Consider the following 19828-nt stretch of genomic DNA (forward strand, 5'->3'; position numbering starts at 1 on the left):
GTCTTTTAAAAGGGTGCACAGGGTATTTCTAAGATGCTGTGCATATCGAACTTATGACAAGCCCCCAATAAGAATAATTATTAATAAACATATCAAAGAGGACTATATAAGTTGGATTTCCTCTTCAATATTTTGATTAGCAGTTGTTGAGTATTAAAAATGCACAAGAAAGATTTTCACAAGTACTTTTACATTAAGATATTTTGATTCTCTATATATGGCAAAAATCATCACGTTGTAACCATTAGTATATATATATATTTTTTTAAATGGGAGATTAACATTAACAATCTCTATGTATAAAATAAAACACACAATTATTTTGGTGATTTTACAAATTGCTTTTCCCAGGTGTAAAGGCTACAAATATTCTTAAAATATAGAACACTGAAAACATATTAAAGTTTGACATCTGACTTTATAGTATTTCCATTTTACCCTGAAAGATAACTTAAAAAGTATGACCTTGTTGAAACATGTCATTTTACTGATATAAAAAATTGGTGAGTGCAAGAAATTATTTCACTGATATGTGGAATTTCTGCAAATAGCTTTTTTCCCTCCAAATCATTAGAAAAATGTTTGAAGATTAAAAAACAAAATAAAATATGTAGTTGTTCCTAAACTATTTTGAAGGCAGGTAGCTTAGTCTAAGCTAAAATATTTTTTCACTCATAGTAATCATCCTCCCCTCAAATGCCCTTTTAAAAAATGCATGAAACAGTACAGTAGCAAGAATCAAAGAGCAGAAACTGTATTTTTAAGAACAGAAAAATATCTAGTGCTGAAAGATATAGTAAAAAGCAGATTTCTTTGAGGACATTGATCAATTAATTTCTGATTCATTATATATAGATTTCTCTTTCCTATTATGGGGAGAGTCTGCTCTATTTGATGTCACTGTTCCATTCATACTATTTTCTGTTCCTTTTCCAGAAGACCAGCTGCCTTTAGTCATGGGTAGTTTCCTTCTACTGGTGGTGCCTGAAAAGTAGTGTGTTCCCTCCACCTTTGTAGCTGAAAATTAATAAACTTCCACATCATGAATGCTTGAGTAATACAAATAGATGCCAGAACAGCAATTCTAACAGCCAACACATTGATGTTTCCAGTACTGAAATCCAGCTTCTTATTCTCTGCTCTTGCAAGGCCAAAGCCAACAGTGAGTACTGAAAGAATGAATGCCAGAATTCTTCCCAAAACAAAAAGAACTGCCCACAGAGAAAATCCTTTCTGATATTTTTCATCACTAAAATAAAACAGGCGAGAAATGTGGAAAAGAAATTCAACAAAATAATGCAGCACCAGAAGAACAAGTCCTAGATGATGCAAGTTCAAAAGATAAACTCCAGCAATGTGAGAGAGGTAAAGACCAATGTAGACAAGCTGACAAAGAATATCTTCTTTTTTTGTTTTCTGGAAATAGAGTTCAGGGAAAGCATGAAACCAGTAAGCCGACTGTGATATGTAGAAAAACCTCATTTGAAATGTCATGAGGTTATGGGGATAAAGCCCTTCACAAGATTGCTGGGTCTGAGATGTAGTTTTCAGAGATTAGAATGAATGCACCCCAAATACAAGCAAAAAGGTAGAATGCACTAAGCTAACCAGATTCATTAAAATTGCTGTGTTTCATTTTGGAGAAGTGCATTCATCTGTTAATTGTATCCAACACACACTCTTGAATTATGGTATGAATAATTATCGCCACTAGCATGTAGAAGAAAACTGTAGCCAAATCTTTGATACCGTAGTAATAAAGGGATGCTGATTCTGTAGCTTGTTCTTCTGTTTCAGGGAGGGTAACACTGTATTGAAGAGTAACAAAAATGATAGAAGCTTTTGCTGTTATCTCAAACATCAGCCCCAGCAGGAAGACCATCGCCACACAGGAGCCGATGTCTGCGTGATTCTGCAGGAAGAATTTGTGACTCAGGACTGGTGGGAGTGGGGGGCCCTTGGTGCTCTTCTTGCGAATCGCCTTGGTGGGGGCCTCCGCCTGTGCCTGCAGGTGCTCTGCTCCGGCTTTGCTCTCTCCAGCTGCACCGCCGCTTCCCCCTTGCCTCACCTCACATCCCCACCACAGCCGCTCCTTGTTTATCCTTCTTTATGGCAAAGTAGTGCTCTATTACGTATAAATACCACATTTTCTTTATCCATTCATCTGTTGACAGACACATAGGCTATATCCAAGATTTTTCTACTATGAATTACATTGCCAAAACTTGGATTTCAATAAATTTCTGTGATATGATATCTTTAACTCATTTGGGAAGATACCTAGAAGAATAGCTGTATGAAATGGAAGGTCTATATTTACTTTTTAAAGGAATCGCTCTACTGGTTTCTGTACTGTTTGCATATGTTTATAGTCCCATTAACAATGAAGATGGATTCCTTTCTACTCACATCCTCACCATCATTTGGTACTGGTTACTTTCTTGATGGTAGCCATTCTTCCTGGTATGAGATAGAATCTCCATGTTATTTTAATTTGCATTTCTAGAATGGCCAGTGATGTTGAACATTTTTTCATGTATTTATTGGCTACTTGTATCTTATAATTTGACAACTATCTATTCATTATGGAATGTATATAGGGCTCAGAATCCTCACTAATAAATATAGACTCTTTTGAAAAGAGATTCAATTATATGCAATGTGTTGTATTCAATAGATTGAAAAATAAAACTAAAAACATGTAAGAATCAGTGCCAATAAGGAAACCATAATATAATTTTTCATCAATTTAATATTACTTACTTTATGCTTTAGCTTTGCCTCCCTTCTCACCATTATTAATATATGTTAGCATGTGTTACATGATGCACATCCAACTACAAATATCCTATTCACTCTTTCTTGTAGGAATTCTAAATGGCAGTTCACAAGTCAACATTAGGTAGGTGAATATATGGATTATTAGTTTGAAGTCAGTGATTACAAAGGAAGTTGAGTAGGTATAAAGTAGTCTTGAAACGTCTACTTTAGGATAGAGCTTACAGAGAAACCACAAAGGGGGGGAAATGTACCATCCACAGCTATTTTATTCAGGTATGAGGCAATTATATCTAGATTACCTTTAAGGTTACCAATATGCAATGAATAGTTAAAAATTCAATATTTCATTAGGCTTGGAATTTAATCCAAAGGAAATATGAAAAAGAAAATATCATAGTGAAGAAGTGATTTAAAATTTAGTTTGGGGCCAGGGATTTAGCTCAGTGGTTCTGCCATCTGCCTTGCAAGTGCAAGGTCTCATGTTCTATCCCCAGTACCAAACCTAGTTTATTTCTTCAATCTAGATTATTGTCATCTGCTATTTCTGTGAAATTTCCAATCAAAATTGTTGCAAATCCTGTTTTTGAATCAGATATTATTGTTAGTTGCTAATTTCTGCCTAATGCATTTACTATGCAAGATGTGGAAATATATATAATTCCATTTGTAGTATTTATTTTATTCTTAAAATGATGTTTCTAAGTAATCTATCTCTTCTAACATGTTAATCTTTTCATGAAAAATAAAATGGTTTTTTGCACTTTCTTCAGAAATTTATATTTTTATTGCTGCACCAGCATTGCATTTACAGATTGCAATGTCCCCTTATTCTTTCTTTAAATTTTTATTGAATTTATTGGTACAATCTAGGTATACAATAATTACATTCATTATTGGGATACTGTAGCTTTACATGATAGATCTTGATTCTCAATTTTTCCCCTTGTCCCTGCCCTCCCTTCACCCTCTCCTCCCCTCCCCATTTATAAACACTTTATTTCCATTTTTTCAAATTCTCCTATTTTTTCCTCTCCCTTATTACCTTTCCCCCACCCTTGCCACTTTCTCTAACCTTATATATATATATATAGATATATATATATAGACCAATAATAGCAGTATGTTATTCAGCAATAGCAGCAATAGCTTTTCCAGGTTATGCAGTCATCTGAACAAAATTATAGACATTCAGCACATTCCATTAAAAAAAAACAAACAAAAAACAAAGAAAAGAATAATACCCAGAAAACAGCAAAGTTCTGTTGCTGTTGTGGTGTCTGGCACCATTTTTTTTTATTAGCATCTTACTTATCATCTGGAAAGAGAACATTCTAGAGTAATATCATTAAAAATAGCTCTGATAAAGCACGGTCACTACTACATATCATAAAGCAGGTACCAGCATAAGAAAGAAACGGAAACAATAAATACCCAACATAGGAAAGAAATGGAATCCATAAACCAGATTCAAACAGATATTGAAGAGATTAAACATTCCACTGAAAGTGTAGGCAACAGAATAAAAGAATGCGAAGATAGACTGTCAGATGATTGCAGTCAGGGACTGTGAAAAGAGGGGTCTCTTAAAAACAGTAGAGGATCATGAGAAATTGATCCAACAACTCCTAGATGATGCAAAGAAGAATAACATAAGATTGATAGGAAACCATGAAGTACCAGGAGAAAATACAAATGACTTAAAAAAGCTGTTTACAGAATTAATGACAGAAACTTCCCAAACAGAGGGGAAGAATTTGATATATGCATAAGTTAGGCATATAGAACTCCAACTAGGCACGATAAAAAAACCTATACCTAGACATATAATAATCAAGATCCCAGAAACCCAAGAGAAGAACAAAATACTATAAGCAGTAAGAGAAAAGAAACAAATCACATGCAAAGGAAAGCCCATCAGAATCACAGACCTTTAGGGCAAGGAGATCCTGGAGTGAGATATTTCAAGTACTAAAAAAGAACAACCTCCAACCTAGACTGATGTATCCTGCAAAACTCTCTTTCAAAATGGATGAGGAAATAAGATACTTCCATGACAAAGAAACTACATGAATACAAAACCAGCACTACAAGCAATTCTAAACAAGATGTCCACTTATTCTGAAAGTCAATCACTTTAATATCTTTTATCTCATTGTTCATGCCTCCTAAGGATAAACATGCCATAAAACAGTACCAATATATCAAATACAAGCATATAGCAGAAGCATATAGCAGAAGTAATGGGGATGTTAAAAAGTATCATGCTTTGGTAGGGCTTGAATGAAAATGGCCCATTATCATATTAAAGTGCTAAAAATCTATGTGATAAAACAACAAAGATTGCAAGATTTCTCACTCTGAGAAACCCAGAAGATTTACATAAAAGGTACAACTTCAGATTGAGTCCTAACAATTTAGAAATAAACTAAGCTGTCAGAGCAATTTGTAAATTTAAAGTATTTTTTTCTTTGTATAATACTTAGATTTCAGAAAGTCAAATAACCTATAGTGTATTAATATATAATCTACTTAGAAAGTCATGTTCATAATACAAAGCTTCCGCTGTTGGTAAATTATATACAATGTATTAGATATAGAGGGGAAATTCATAAGTGTTGATAGGAGAGTTATTCTCAATCAACACCATGATATAGACATTGAGCTCCTTTAACATTTCATACTTCAGTATACTTGTGCATGAAACACATTGACCTATAACTCAGTCATCACACAATGGTTCCTGGTTGAATAAAATGCCTGAAGAAACAACTGAAAATGGCAAATATTACTTTTTAAAATTTTGAAGTCATAAAAACCTCTTACCAAAAGTAAATACTAGCAATTTCTCCTGTTAAAATAAAAGAACTTTAGAAATGTTATTGGTGGCAGAAACATGTAATTCCAGCTCTCTGGTTGGCTGAGACAAAAGGATGGCAAGTTTGAGCCCAGCCTGGGCAGCACAGTAATTCAGTGAGATCCTGTGTAAAAAAAAAAAAAAAAAAAAAAAAAAAAAACAAAGAAACCAACAACTGGGCAAAAGGCTTTCTTGCTTACTGTGAAGATCTTTGGTTCAATCTCCAGTACTTAAAAAATTATAAAGACCTTCAAACAAATGTACAAAAATGATAAAAACAAATTTTCCAGCCTCAGATAATTTTGTCCAAAAATGGGAAATTGCTTTATTCATTATCATCTAATTAGTTGAAGCCTTTGGCCAACCTAACTATAATTATGCTGCTGCCCTCACCAGCTTTAAGTAAATAATAAAATTGTTGAGATCACCTATTACAATGATATACATATACCTCATTAAGAAATTACAGTAAGAATACAAAGAAATAGAAAAATAGTATTTTTCTATCTCAATTGTCTAATTAATATAAATTAGAGATTATTACTAAGCAAACAAAACAAGTCATGCACTTCTTCAATAAATATTTGGTATTATGCTCTGATTAAAATATAGGAACAATATTTGAGCAGACACCTTTCACATATTACCTTATTAAAATATTGCTTTTTTAGCTGTTAGAATATGTGATATATTAGCTGTGCACATTTACACTGAAATATAAACTTTTTAATAAAAAAGAGTATTTATGAATAATATATACTCTATTTCTGAATCAAAAACATATTTTTCCATTGAATGCTGAAATATCATTTTGTTTTTAAATCACTGAGGCCAAAACCTAAAAGACTTATTGAAATATAATTTATTTACATTTTTAAAGCTATATTTACTCATACTGCATAAATATTTGAAGATGTTTGACTTAATAAGCAGATATAAGATAACTTTTTTCTTATTCATTCAAGGCTCTCTATATTGAGAATTAATTCTCTATATATTTTTAATTTTTACACTTCTTGCAAGCACTCTAACAACTTTTGTTCCACATCAACTTTCCAAAAATGAATGTAACGCAGAAACCCGAATATTTCTTCTGCTATGACACAAATCCACCATGTGTAAAATATCAAGATATACCTAAGTCTCCCTGCTGGACTGAGAAAAGACAAGTAACAAGAGTAAACATGAAGCTTATGGGGCTTTTCTGTGGTAATTAATAAAATCTTTGTCTCTGACCCAGAAGTCTCATGTCTCTTGTAAGCATCCAAGAAAATGCATCAAGCTAACAGATTTATTTGATAGTAAGGTGAAGTCTCAGAACTTTCAGTTTTGAAAGCACACAAATATCATTCCTGAAATACTCAGTAATTATCAGAAGAGGGTATAATAGGCAAGTTAGACTAAAAGCCACACAATGAGACCACAAATTTTTTTAATTGAATATAACAACCTAACATCAGTAATACTTGTAACAATTTACAATCAAAATATAAAATGGTTAACTTGAATAAAAGAAAAAAATGAGCATATCATAGGGAAAACTGAATGAATGAAAAAGTGGCTCCCACAGATTTTGCAATTACTATATAAGAGCCAGAATTCTGAAGTCCCATGTGCAACTGAAATATTCTATGCACAAAGTATCATATTTTGAAAGAAATGTGTAAATAAAAGTAAGACATTGCCTTTGTCATTTGTGGAAAATTATATATTTCATAGGCAGAGACTTTAATATTAATTTGAATATCTCCAAATAACATGTACTAGTAAATAATTGATAGGTAACTCTTGTATTCATCCAAGTGGCTTCAACCTTTGTTTTAATAATTACTAAGAAAAATCAGTGAAAATAAAACTATGATATCTTGGCTCTACCATTTTATGTATGAAATTTTTGTGAAGATATTTTATGTTCTATTGTGGCCTAAATTGTGTCCCTGTCACCTAAAATTCATGTATTAAAATTCTAATCTTCAGGACATAGAACACAATATATTTGTAGATGCAGAGCTTAAATAGGTAAAATAAAACCATGAAGGTGCCTCCTAATCTAACTAAAATTATTTTAATAAGATATTAGGGCATAGGGGCTGGGGATTTAGCTCAGCAGTTTGGTGACCTGCCTTGCAAGTGCAAGGACCTGAGTTTGATCCCCGGTACCAAAAAAAAAAAAAAAAAAAAGTAATTAGAGCACAAAATTTACAAGGTGACAATACTTTAAAGACAAAGGGAAGACATCCCTATAAGGCAAACAGAGAGCCCTCAGAAGAAAAAAAAAAAAAACACCACTGAAAACTTTAGTTTGGACTTTTAGCCTCCACAATTGTTTGAAATTTTTATACTGTTTAATTCACTCAGTTTGAGGTACATCATTGTAGCAGCCATAAAATAATCAGTACATCTCCTTCATTTTCAATTTCAGCATGTGTAGAAATAAAATAATATTTGTCTTTTGCTATTTCTACAAATTTTAAATAAGGCAGTTGCTTTCAGTACCGGCTATGTCATTAACAAGTGATAGATTCTCAAGAAATCTTAGAATCCACCCTTATCTAAGAATTTAAACATCCTGCTTTCTCAAGGAGAAACCTAAAGATAAATAATGTGTGATCTTCTGTCCTCATCTGCTGACAGTATATTAGAGGGAAATATGCTTGGAAGTCTGCAGTGAAATAACAATATAAAATCTTCATTAACAATGAATTGGAGAATGTTTATGATTCTAGCATCTCCTCCAGTTTATCACATGACACCAAATGAACTCATTAATTTTCTTCTAGCTAAGCTTTTTGTCAATAAGGTGAGCATTTCTTGCTTTTTAATTTCCCTATGCTCAGTAAAAATTATTACTTAAGTGATATTGATTATTAAATCTATACTACCTTCAAAGTGCTCTCGAATTTAAATTTTCATATCCCTTCTGGATCAGTATTATACTTACTTTATTAGCTTTTGTTTTAATTTTTTTAAGTATAGGTAATTTATTTTAATATTTTGAAGAGTTTAGAAATGATGTTAGTTTAAAATAAACTATGTTAAAAATGGTGTGATTTTTCCTGAAATGTTTATTAAATGTTAATTAAAATATTTTGTTTAATTTCTTCAAATATATATAATATAAATGTTTTCTTTATATTAGTATGTCTGCAGTATGTAATGATTGCATTCCTAATGAAGAATACATACATATACATGACATATCTTAATATTTTTATCCCCTTAATCTTCTTTCCCTCTCACTTCACTATATCTGTTAGGTTTATTTGCTATTTGTATTTCTTAGTCTCAGAATTGTCCGCTCATTTCAGATGCTCATTTTTGTATTGGGTCTTTAAATTTGGGAGATCTAATTTTTTAAAATTATATTCTAGATAGTAGATCTTTGTCTGAGGCACAGCTGGGAATAGTTTCTCCCCACATTTCAGGTTGTCTCTTCATGCTGTTGGAGGTTTCTCTTGCTGTGTGGAAGCTATTTACTAAGATGAGATCCCACTTGTTGGTTACTGGGGCTAGTTCACATGCAACTGAAGTTTTGTTCATGAAATCTTTTCTGAAGCCAAAGTCTTTAAGAGCTCTATCTAATCTCTCTTTCAGCCAGTTTAGTGTTTCTATTTTAATACTTTGATCTTTAATCCATTTTTATTTTGGTTTAGTTCATGGGGAGAGATATCAGACTAGTTTTAATCTTTGGCAAGTGGAAACCCAATTTTTCCAGCACCATTTATTAATGAGTCTATCTTTCCTTCAGTGAGGATGTTTGGCTCATTTCTCAAAGAGGAGGCAGCTGAGAATGTTTGAAATTGCTTTTGCAACTCCTAATCTGTTCCACTGATCACTGATTCTGTTTCTTTGCCAGTATCCTTGCTGTTTTTATCATGGTAGCTTTGTAGTGTAGTTCCATGTTGGGGATTGTGATGCCCCCTACCTTGTTTTTATTGCCTAGAATTGCTTTGCTATTCTTGGTATCTTCTTGTTCCAAATGAATTTTTGGTTTGTTTTTTCAAGTTCAGTGAATTATGCTGCTGGATATTGAATCTCTATAGTAGTTTGGGGAATATGGCCATTTTCACTATATCAGTTCTTCCTACCCAGAATCAAGGGATGTCTTTCCATTTTATGAAATCTTATTCAATTTCCTTTTTCAGTGTGCTGTAGTTTCAGAGCAAAAGCCTTTTATTTCTTTCACTGGGTTGATTCCTAGTGTTTGCTTTTGTTTTTTTTTTGTTTTTTTTGTTTTGTTTTGTTTTGTTTTTTTGTATTCTATTGTGAAAAGAATTGTTTTTCTTGTTTCTCTCAGGGAGTCTGTTATGCATGCACAGGAAGACTATTGATGTTTGTGTGTTGACCTTGTATCCAGATACTCTACTGAATTTGGTTATTAAGTCTAGAGGTCTTTTGGTGGAGTTCTGGAATCTTCTATACATAGTAACAAGTCATCTGCAAATAATGACAATTTAATTTCTTCATTTCTTATATTTTTTCCTTTTATTTCCTTATCTTGTTTAATTGCTCTGGCTAATGTTTCCAAAACTATATTGAACAGGAGTGCTGATAGTGGAATCCCTGTCTTGTTCCTGGCTTTAGTGTTAAAAGATTTCAGGCTTTGGCCATTTAGTATGAAGTTGGCTATTGCTTTTTCTTTCTTTCTTTTCTTTTTTCTTTTTTTTTTTTTCTTTTTTTGGCACCAGTGATTGAACTGGCTATTGATTTTTCACAGACGCCTTTTATCAGGTTGCGATAGACTTGTCTATTCCAATTTTCTGTAGTGTGTTTTGTCATGAATGAGTGTTGGATTTTGTTAAATGCTTTCTCTGCATCTATTGAGATGATCATATGGTTTTATCATCAGCTCTGTTTATATACTGTATTACATTTACTGATTTGCATAGGTTGAACCATCCTTGCATCCCTGGGATGAATCTCACTTGATCAGGGTGTATGATTTTCTTGTTGATCATCTGAATTCTATTTGCCAGTGTGTTATTGAAGTTTTTTGCATTTTTTTCACAGATATTGGCTTGTAATTCTCTTTTTTGGTTAAATCTTTCTCTGCTTTTGGAATCAAGGTGGTATTTGCTTCTGGGAATGAATTTGGCAGTATTGCTTTCATTTCAATTTCACTGAACAGTTTAAATGGTAGTGACAGTTTTCTGGATGTCTTGTAGAAGTCAGTAGTGAAGCCATCAGAAGCTGGATTTATATTAGGTGGTAAGATTTTAATTATGTTTTCAATTTTGTTGATTGATATTGGGTTGTTTAGAATACTTAGGTCTTCTTGGTTCAACTTTGTTAATTCATATGTATCTAGAAATCTGTACATGTATTCTATGTTTTCCTTCTTATTGGCTTATAGGTTCTTGAAGTTGGTATTGATGATCCCCTGAATTTCTTTTGGGTCTGCTGTAATTTCACTGTTTCCATTTTTATTGCCATGGTTTGGGCCTTTTCCTTCCTTTTCTTGATAAGATTGGGTAAGGATTTTGTCAATTCTGTTTATTCTTTTGAAGAACCAACACTTTGCTTATTTTTTTGTTTGTTTCTTTCTCTTAGTCTCTATTGCAATGATTGCTCTTCTTATATTTATAATTTCCTCCCTTTTATGAGATTGGGTTTCTCTTGCTCTCCTTTTTCTAGAGGCTTGAGGTTCAGCATTTTGTTGTTTATTTGAGCTCCCTCTTTTTTCCTAATATGAGGATTCACTGTTGAGTTTCTTTTTGAATTGTTTTTTTTTTAATTTTATTGAGTTTATTGGTATATTTTAGGGATACAGTACAGTTACATTCATTGTTGGGATCATGTAACTCTACATGGCAAGTCTTGATTCTCATTTTTTCCCCTTACCTCTGCCCTCCCTTCACCCGCTTCTCCTCTCCCCATCTACAAACACTTTATTTTCATCTTTTCATTCTCTCACATTTTTTTCTTTTCCCTTTTTATTCTTCCCCTATGCATCACACCTTCCCTACACCTTTAGCTCCTTTCTTCAAATTTCTGAAAGTCAGTAATATTATTAGAATCTTATGCATTGTTGCAGATTATTCACACCAGGGAAACTATTTGGTATTTACACATGTGGGACTTATTTATTTCACTTAGGAGTATATCTTCAATATGTATCCATTTTCCTATGAATGAATCTATTCTCTCACTCTTTATGGCTGAGTAATATTCCATTTTACAGAAAAACCACAACTTCTTTATCCAGTTTCCAACGGATGGGCAAATAGGCTGTTTCCAAGATTTAGCTATTACAAACTGTGCCGCTATAAACATGGGTGCACATACTTCTCTGTGATATGATTCTTTTAGTTCTCTTGGAAAGATACCCAGCGGAGGGATGGCTGGGTCAAATGGAACCTCCAGTCCAAGCTCTTTGAGGTATCTCCATATTGATTTCCATAGTGGTTGCACTAGTCTGCACTCCCACCAACAATGGAGAAGGGCTCCTTTCTCCCCACAACCCCACCAACATTTGTTATTGTGTGATTTCTTGATAGCAGCCATTCTTTGTGGGATGAGGTGGAATCTCAGTGTTGTTTTCATCTGCATCTCTCGAATGACCAGTGATGTGGAACATTTTTTCATATATTTTCTTGCTGCTTTTACTTCTTTCTCTGAGAAACGTCTGTTCATTTCGGATGCCCATTTTTGAATCGAGTCTTTATATTTGGGGGGATTGATTGTTTTGAGTTCTTTATATATCCTTAGTAATAGTCCTTTGTCTGAGGTACAGCTGGTAAAAATTTTTTCCCACATTGTAGATTGTCTCTTAGTTCTGCTAATGGTTTCTTTTGAAGTACAGAAGCTTTTTAGTAAGATGAGATCCCAGTTGTTGATTCTATCTGCTAGTTCCCGTGCTACTGAGGATTTGTTCATAAAGTCTTTTCCTATACCAATGTCTTCCAGAGTTCTGCCTAACTTACTTTCCAGCAAGTTTAATGTTTCTGTTTTAATATTTAGATCTTTAATCCATTTGGATGCAACATTTTGTTAGATCTTGCTTTTTTACCCTTTTTGCCAGTGTTTTTCTTTTGTTTGATTAATTGCGACCATTAGCATTGATAGGTTGATGCTTATAACTGATATTTATTGACTTATCCTTTCATGAAATTTTTGCTGTTGTTGGATTCTCCTGTTTGTATTTAATTTCTTGTCATGCCTGATGGATTCATTCTCCTAGCTTCCTGCGGTTGTGATCCTCGTCTTTTCCTTGGATATTGTTTAAAATTTTATGGAATGCTGATTTGGTATTCATAAAGTTTCTAAGGTGTTTTTGTCATGAAAGTATCTTATTTCTCCATCAATTTTGAAAGATAGTATTGCAGGGTACATCATTCTGGGTTAGAGACTGTTCTCTTTTAGAGTTTGAAATTCTTCATTCCAGGCTCTTCTTGAGGCTTTGTTTTGAGAAGTCTGCTATGATTTTGATGAGCTTTCCTTTGCATATGATTTGTTTCTTTTCCCTAACTGCTTGTGGTATTTTGTTCTTTTACTGAGTTTCTAGAATCTTGACTATTATATGCATAATTGTAGTTTTTTTTTTTTATTATGGCTAGTTGGAGTCCTATATGCCTCACTTATCTGTATGTCAAATTCTTTTCCCTACCTGGGAAGTGTTCTATTATTTCTGTGAGACTTTTTATTAATGCCATGTGTATTATCTCCTTGTTCTTTATTAATGTCAATCAATCTTCTTTGCATCATCTAGCAGCTGCCACATTGATTTCTCATGGTCTCTTACTATTTTATGAAAATTTATTTTCCTGATCTTTAACTGCAATCCTGTTCTCTATAACTGATATTCTGTCCTCACATTGCCTCATTCTGATGCATAAACATTCAATGGAGTTTTTAAGGTTCTGAATATCTGCATCTGTTTTATGGATTCAAATTATTTCCTATGCAGGGATCACATCATGTTTCTCAGCTCCTATTTTTAAAAATCTGTTTCTGCTTTAGAGCTATTGGTCATGTCTTTCACTATGGACACCATCTCTGTTGTTATCTGAGAAATTATTTCTGGTTATTTTTTCCAGATCCTCTTTGAATTCCAGTTAAGGGAGTCCAAGTAGTTAACTTTCAGACTGTTCCATCTCATTGCTCTTTGGTGTTGCTTTAGGTGATCTGGAAGGCTGGTTTTGAGTCTTATTAATGTGTATCCCCTTTTCAACAGATACACCCTGCTGGACCTTTATTGAGGGGACTCTTTGCTCACCTAGTGGCTTCAATTATCAGCAGGCCTCAGAGAGGCCTTCCCTCTGCTGTTCACCAGTATACCAATTTCTGGGTTCCAAATGGTGGCCTTATGGATCCCTGCCTTTTGCTGTTGTTCAGGCAGGTTGCTGGCTGGGGCATGTACACTCTTAGCTATGGTATCTGTGTAGACCTCTGGCTGGGGTCTGCCCATCTGCGCAGCTGTTGTCTGGTAGGGACCTTGAGATGGGGCTGTGCACCTGAGTTGCTGATGTCTGAGTGTCTTCTGGATGGGGTGGCAAACTTTTATGGATGGCTTTTGGGTGGACCTGTATCTGTAGCCTACATACATGCACAACCATTTTCCAGGCAGGGCTTTGGCTGGGGCCTGTGTGCCCAAGCTGCTGTTATCTGCATCTAATCCCTTTTATTTCTTTATGTGGTCTGGTTGCTCTGTCTAATATTTTAAATTTTACATTGAACAAGAGGAATTATAGTGGATTTGTTATCTTTTTTCCTGATTTTGGAGGGAAAAATTTCAGTTTCTCCCCTTTTAATATGACATTAACATTAGGTTTGTCATAAATGTCTTGCATTAGATTGAGATAATGCTTATCTATACCTACATTCTTTAGGGTATCCTTCATGAGTGAATGCTGGATTTTGTCAAAAACTTTCTGATTCTATTGAGATATCATGTTGCTTTTGTTCTTGCTACTATTTATGTGATGTATTACATTCACTAATTGGGTCTAGTGAAACATCATTGCATCCCTGGCATGAAGTCTACTTTGTCATAATGCATATATTTTAATGATTTATTGTCTTCTGTTTGCCAATTCTTATTGAGTAGTACTCTATCTAGGTTTAGTAAAGAGATTGGCCTGAAATTCTCTTCTTTAGTAGTGTTAAATGGTTTTGCATCCAGGGAAATGCTGGCTTGCATGAAAGAATTTAGGAGTGTGCCTTTCCTTTCAATTTTATTAAAGAGTTTGAGAAGTACTGGCATCATATCCTCCCTGAAGTTCTGTAAAATTCAGCAGTAAATCCATCGGCTCTGGCCTTTACTTACTTAGTTGTTTTTTTTTAAGTTACTGCTTTAATTTTACTGCCTGCTATTAGATTATTCATAGTGTTTATACCTTCCCAATTCAGTTTTGTTTTTTCATGTTTATCTAGAAATCTGTCCATTTCTTCTAGATTCTCCAGTTTATTGGTGCACAGGTTTTCCAAGTAGTTACTAGTAATCTTCTAGATTTCAGTGTTGCCCATTGTGATTTTGCCTTTTCTATTTATAATTGCATTGATTTGTATTTTTTCATTTGATAAGATTTATAAAATAATTTTAATTTTATTTTTCTCTTCAATTAATTTATTCTGTGTATTTTTAGTTTCAATTTCATTAATTTCTGTACTAATCTATAATATCTTCCCTTGTACAAACTTTGAATCTGAATTGTTCTTGTTTGTCTAGGACATTGGGTTGCATAATTAGGTTATTTATTTGTCTTTGCACTATTTTTATGACATATGTGTTTATAGCTATAAACTTCCTCTTTTGAACTGTTTTTATTTGTCCTGCAATTTCTGCCATATTGTACTGGCATCATCATTTACTTCTAGGAATTCTCTAATTTCTTCAGTGATTTAGTGATTATTCCAGAGAATATTCCAGAGTATATTATTCAATTTCCATGTGTTTGCATAGTTTCTGTGGGGTTTTTTGCCATTGCTTTCTAATTACATTGCATTGCTTTCTAGTTACTTTGCTGTATGATCTGATAGTATGGATGAGATAATTTGATTTTTCTGCATTCATTTAAGTATGCTCTACTGATTTGTGTATGACAATTTTTGTTTAAATTTGGCCAATTGATCTATTTGTGACAGTGGATTATTGAGGTCTCTGACTACAAATATGTTGATGTTTATCTGTTATTTAGTATCTCATAGTGTCTGTGTTATGAATCCAGGTCCCCAGTAACTGGTGAATTTATATTTATAATTTGTATCACTCACTGTTCAGTGATTCCCTTAACCAATATATAGTGTTGCAGTCAGCAGGATTTGGCAAGGGAATGCATTACATACAGAAGACATAAATTATAACATTATTTTATAATAATTACACAGAGATCAAATACAAGGGAGTGCAAGAGATTAACCAAACACTAGAAGCCCAGAGGATGCAACACAAATCCAGCTAAAAGCTTAGAGTCCAAGGCATCATCATCCTCAAGTCCAGCCCATGGTCTAGAGCTCATGGCACTGTATCATGCTTGTCTGTGTTGAGCATGTATACCTAGAAGGCCCAAAGGCCAGTGGTGGAAGCCAGAAAATGTATACTGGTGAGATGAATGATTTCTGCCACCAAGCTGATAGATCCACATTGGAGCGAGGAAGGGATGCTTAGATAAAGATCAGAGCTCCCTTGATGAAAGTACCAGTCATCCCCAGTAACAACGAAGTCCCATGCTCTTCCTCCTATGAGAACAGCCTAGTTTACATCAAGAAAGCCATCCGCAGCAAACTTCTCCTAGAAAATCAATAGGCCAAGATTTTCCCCTACAGTTCTCTTTTTATGGCTATTGGTAACAATCTTCAGGTGGATCCTCCACGCCAAGACCATGCTGATTCAGTTCAGCTGGATGTTACACATTGACCATTAGTCAATCCACCACATATGGTGACGTTTTGCCTCTTCTAATACAATTTTGATTTAAGTTCACTTCTTCTAGGATAGTATAGCTAATCTGGCTTATTTTGGTATTCCTGTTGTGTGGAATGTTGTTTTCCACCCTTTAAATTTTAGTCTATAAATATATATTGCATTAAAAACATTTCTTATAGACAGCATACAGTTTTTAAAAAATCTATTATGCCAATGTATATCCATTATTTGGGGACCCAATCTCATTAAGAGTTATTAAAGCTGTTGCATTATTCTCATCCCTTTTCCCCTTCTGATTTACTGCTCACCTGTATGAATTCTATTAGACTTTTTGGCATTGCTGGCTTGTCTCATTCTAGGATATTCTTGGAAAACATTTGGGCAGCTAGTTTGGTGGTCATAAATTTCTTAAGGTTTTTTTTTTTTCATCATAGAAAGAACTTAATCCCTGATCAATTTGAGAGATTTGCAGAATATATCAGGATGAATTATAAAATATTTTCTTTTAGGGTGTGAACTACTTCACTCCAAGTTTTCATGGCATTTGAAGTTTGTGTTGAGAAATCTACTGTAATTTTAACGTGCTTATATTTATAATTAAAATATATATTTAAATTATAAATTTGTTGCTCTTTTTTAACATTTTTAAGATTCTTTTCTTGTGTGGCACTTAAGAAATTTTGACTGTGTCCTAAAAAGATCATTTCTTGATTCTGTCCATTTAGGGTTCTGTATGATTCTTTATCTGTATGTTATATTCTCCCCATATTTGGAAAAAAAAATTCAGCTATTATTACTGTGAACATGTTTTTGTCATGGCATTTGTGCTGTTTTCCTATTTGTCACTAATTTCAGTTAATCTTAAAGTAGTCTGTGCATCATCTAGTGGCTACTTGATCCATTTTTCATGTTCTCACTCTTTTTTAAAGGCATCTCTGAGGCCAGGGATTTAGCTCAGTGGTTCTGCCACCTGCTTTCCAAGTCTAAGGTCCTATGTTCAACCCCTGGAACCAAATAAATAAATAAATAAATAAACAAATAAATAAATAAGTAAATAAATAAAATACATCTCTGATTTTATGGTCATCAGCATCAATCCTGTTTCAGTTCTGACAGTCTGTTCTCATGTTCATCACTTCTGTTGCCCATAATTTTAATATGATTTTTCATATCATGGATTTCTATTCAATGTCTCTTCATGAGCTCTAATTCTTTGCTAAATTGGTTATTTATTTTTATCATTTTGTTTAATTTAGTTTTATTAATTCCTCTGTAAACCTACTGCTTGTTTTATTTAGTCTACTATCTGCCTACTTATATCTTCTGCAAGCTTGTTGAACACCATATTGATCCATTTTATATCTCCTGTTTTACCATTTAAAAAAAAATTCCCGTGTATCTTTTTGACTTCTTCTTCCTTGGTGTCTCACTGATCAGTTTTGTGGAAGATGAGAGTCTCTAAAGGCATTTTGTTGCCTTGTCTTATGTTTCTAATTTTTAATTTCTGCTTTTTGTATTGAGATTTGGGGTTGATTGTACTGGAAAGACTGTTTGTTAGTATTGGAATCTTTTTAGTTAGTGGCTACTTTTTAGTGATGCATTGTGAGTTTGGCTAACCATAGCTCTTTGCCTTTTTATCAAGATGCAGTCAAATCTGTTAATTTGCAAGGGCAGGGCATAGTAATTGGACCAGCATGAAGTTCTCTGGGAATGGACCACAATATTGTTCATTACATAAAGATACTACAGATATTTGAATTCAGGGAAAACCAATTAATACCAAAATTTATTACACCATGGGGAAAGAAACAAAATCAGATATAAATAATAGTGTCAAAAACAAGCTGGATATTAGCATACCAAAAGAACAAATGATATAGCATCTTAACCAGAGAAAGGAGATATACAATTACTTAATTATCATATAAACACAATTACCAACTAAGTATCGACATGCAATTAACACATATGCAACAACTACACCCCCACTAAAATAAAAAAATCAACACATAAGATAGATTTAAGTAAAAATCTAAAGATTAATCAAATTTGGGTTATGTTTGTACAGATACAAGAGATTGAGAATGGGGAAATGAAACAAGGATATTTTAAAAATAAAAGAAAGAAAGATGAAAAGCAGGCACTAAATGTGAGATAAAGAAGTAAAAGGAAATTCCTATTAAGGGATAAAAATAAACCACTAGAATTAGGTATATGTATCAACAACAAAAACAAGATGAAGATGAAAAAGAAAAATTAGAAGAAAAAAATTAAAAAGAAAATGGAAAAGAATAACCTAAACCTCAATGAACCAATGAAACAGCAAAAAGAAAAAGAAAAAGAGTCCAAAGGACTCCTCGGTGCTTTTATATCAGTTTTTTTCTGTACATTTCTGCAGTCTTGCAATCTAGCGTACTGGGGGAGAGATAATGTGCCATTGGTAAGATCTCAGGTTGCTGTGTGTGAATACTGGACCCTGCCCACCTTTCCCAATGACCATGCATGACAGTCAATATTGTCTGACCTAAGACTGTTATGCAGCAGCTCCCACTTTCCTCAGCCCTCTGTGTACTTTAGGTCACCACATTCTCTGCCTAGCTTTTCACATGTGGGTCTGTGAGGTGCAGCTATGCTCTAGAATTTGCCTATCTACACACACTAAATCATGGCAACATTCCCAGAGAAGCTATATCCTTGTTCATATTGTCTCAACATGAATGTCTTTCCTGATGCAGGCAGTGGGATTGGAGATGGGAGTCTAAGCAATCTGCTGGACTTGATGCTACCACTTTCAGGCCCAGCCACCTCTGGAAGACACATATACCCATTCTGGTTTCTCAGCATGGAAGACAGGGCCCCTGCTTCCCACTCAGTCTGTACTTAAACTTCTCAACATGTCTATGCCCAGCCTGGGCCCTATGGACCACTATCACCTCTGGTTATCTCCTACCTAGTCACTAGGACAGAATGACACCAAAATCCTGGAGTATACATATTGTACAGTTGCTCTGCAGTTAAATCCCAGTCAGCCCCCTCTCCAAATGGCTCCATTAAAACTGCTCAAAGATTCCAGGTTCTTTACTGGACTTCTTCCCCATTGTTAGCCTGCTTTTCAGAAGAAGTAACTTCCAGTATAAAATACCTTGCTGTTCTTGCAGCAAATTATATCCATAGGCTTCTCTTAGTTGAACACAGCTTTATCCTTGGAATGGCCATATTCTCTGTCTTCACCCTGAGTCAGCAGAGGCAGGGTCATTACAGAAGTCTGGTGAGCCTTACAGAATGCCTTGTTCATTTCTCTGTGCTGTGCTGCATCTTTCTGTCCAGCT

General features: G+C 34.0%; 1 pseudogene; it reads right to left on the reverse strand.

Annotated features, from left to right (window-relative positions):
- Positions 1–826: 826 nt before the first annotated feature.
- Positions 827–1949, reverse strand: LOC104872689 (annotated as a pseudogene).
- Between the last annotated feature and the right edge of the window lie 17879 nt (positions 1950–19828).

The sequence above is a fragment of the Fukomys damarensis genome, unplaced genomic scaffold (assembly GCF_012274545.1).
Source record: "Fukomys damarensis isolate Sample0158 unplaced genomic scaffold, DMR_v1.0_HiC HiC_scaffold_36, whole genome shotgun sequence".
NCBI lineage: Eukaryota > Metazoa > Chordata > Mammalia > Rodentia > Bathyergidae > Fukomys > Fukomys damarensis.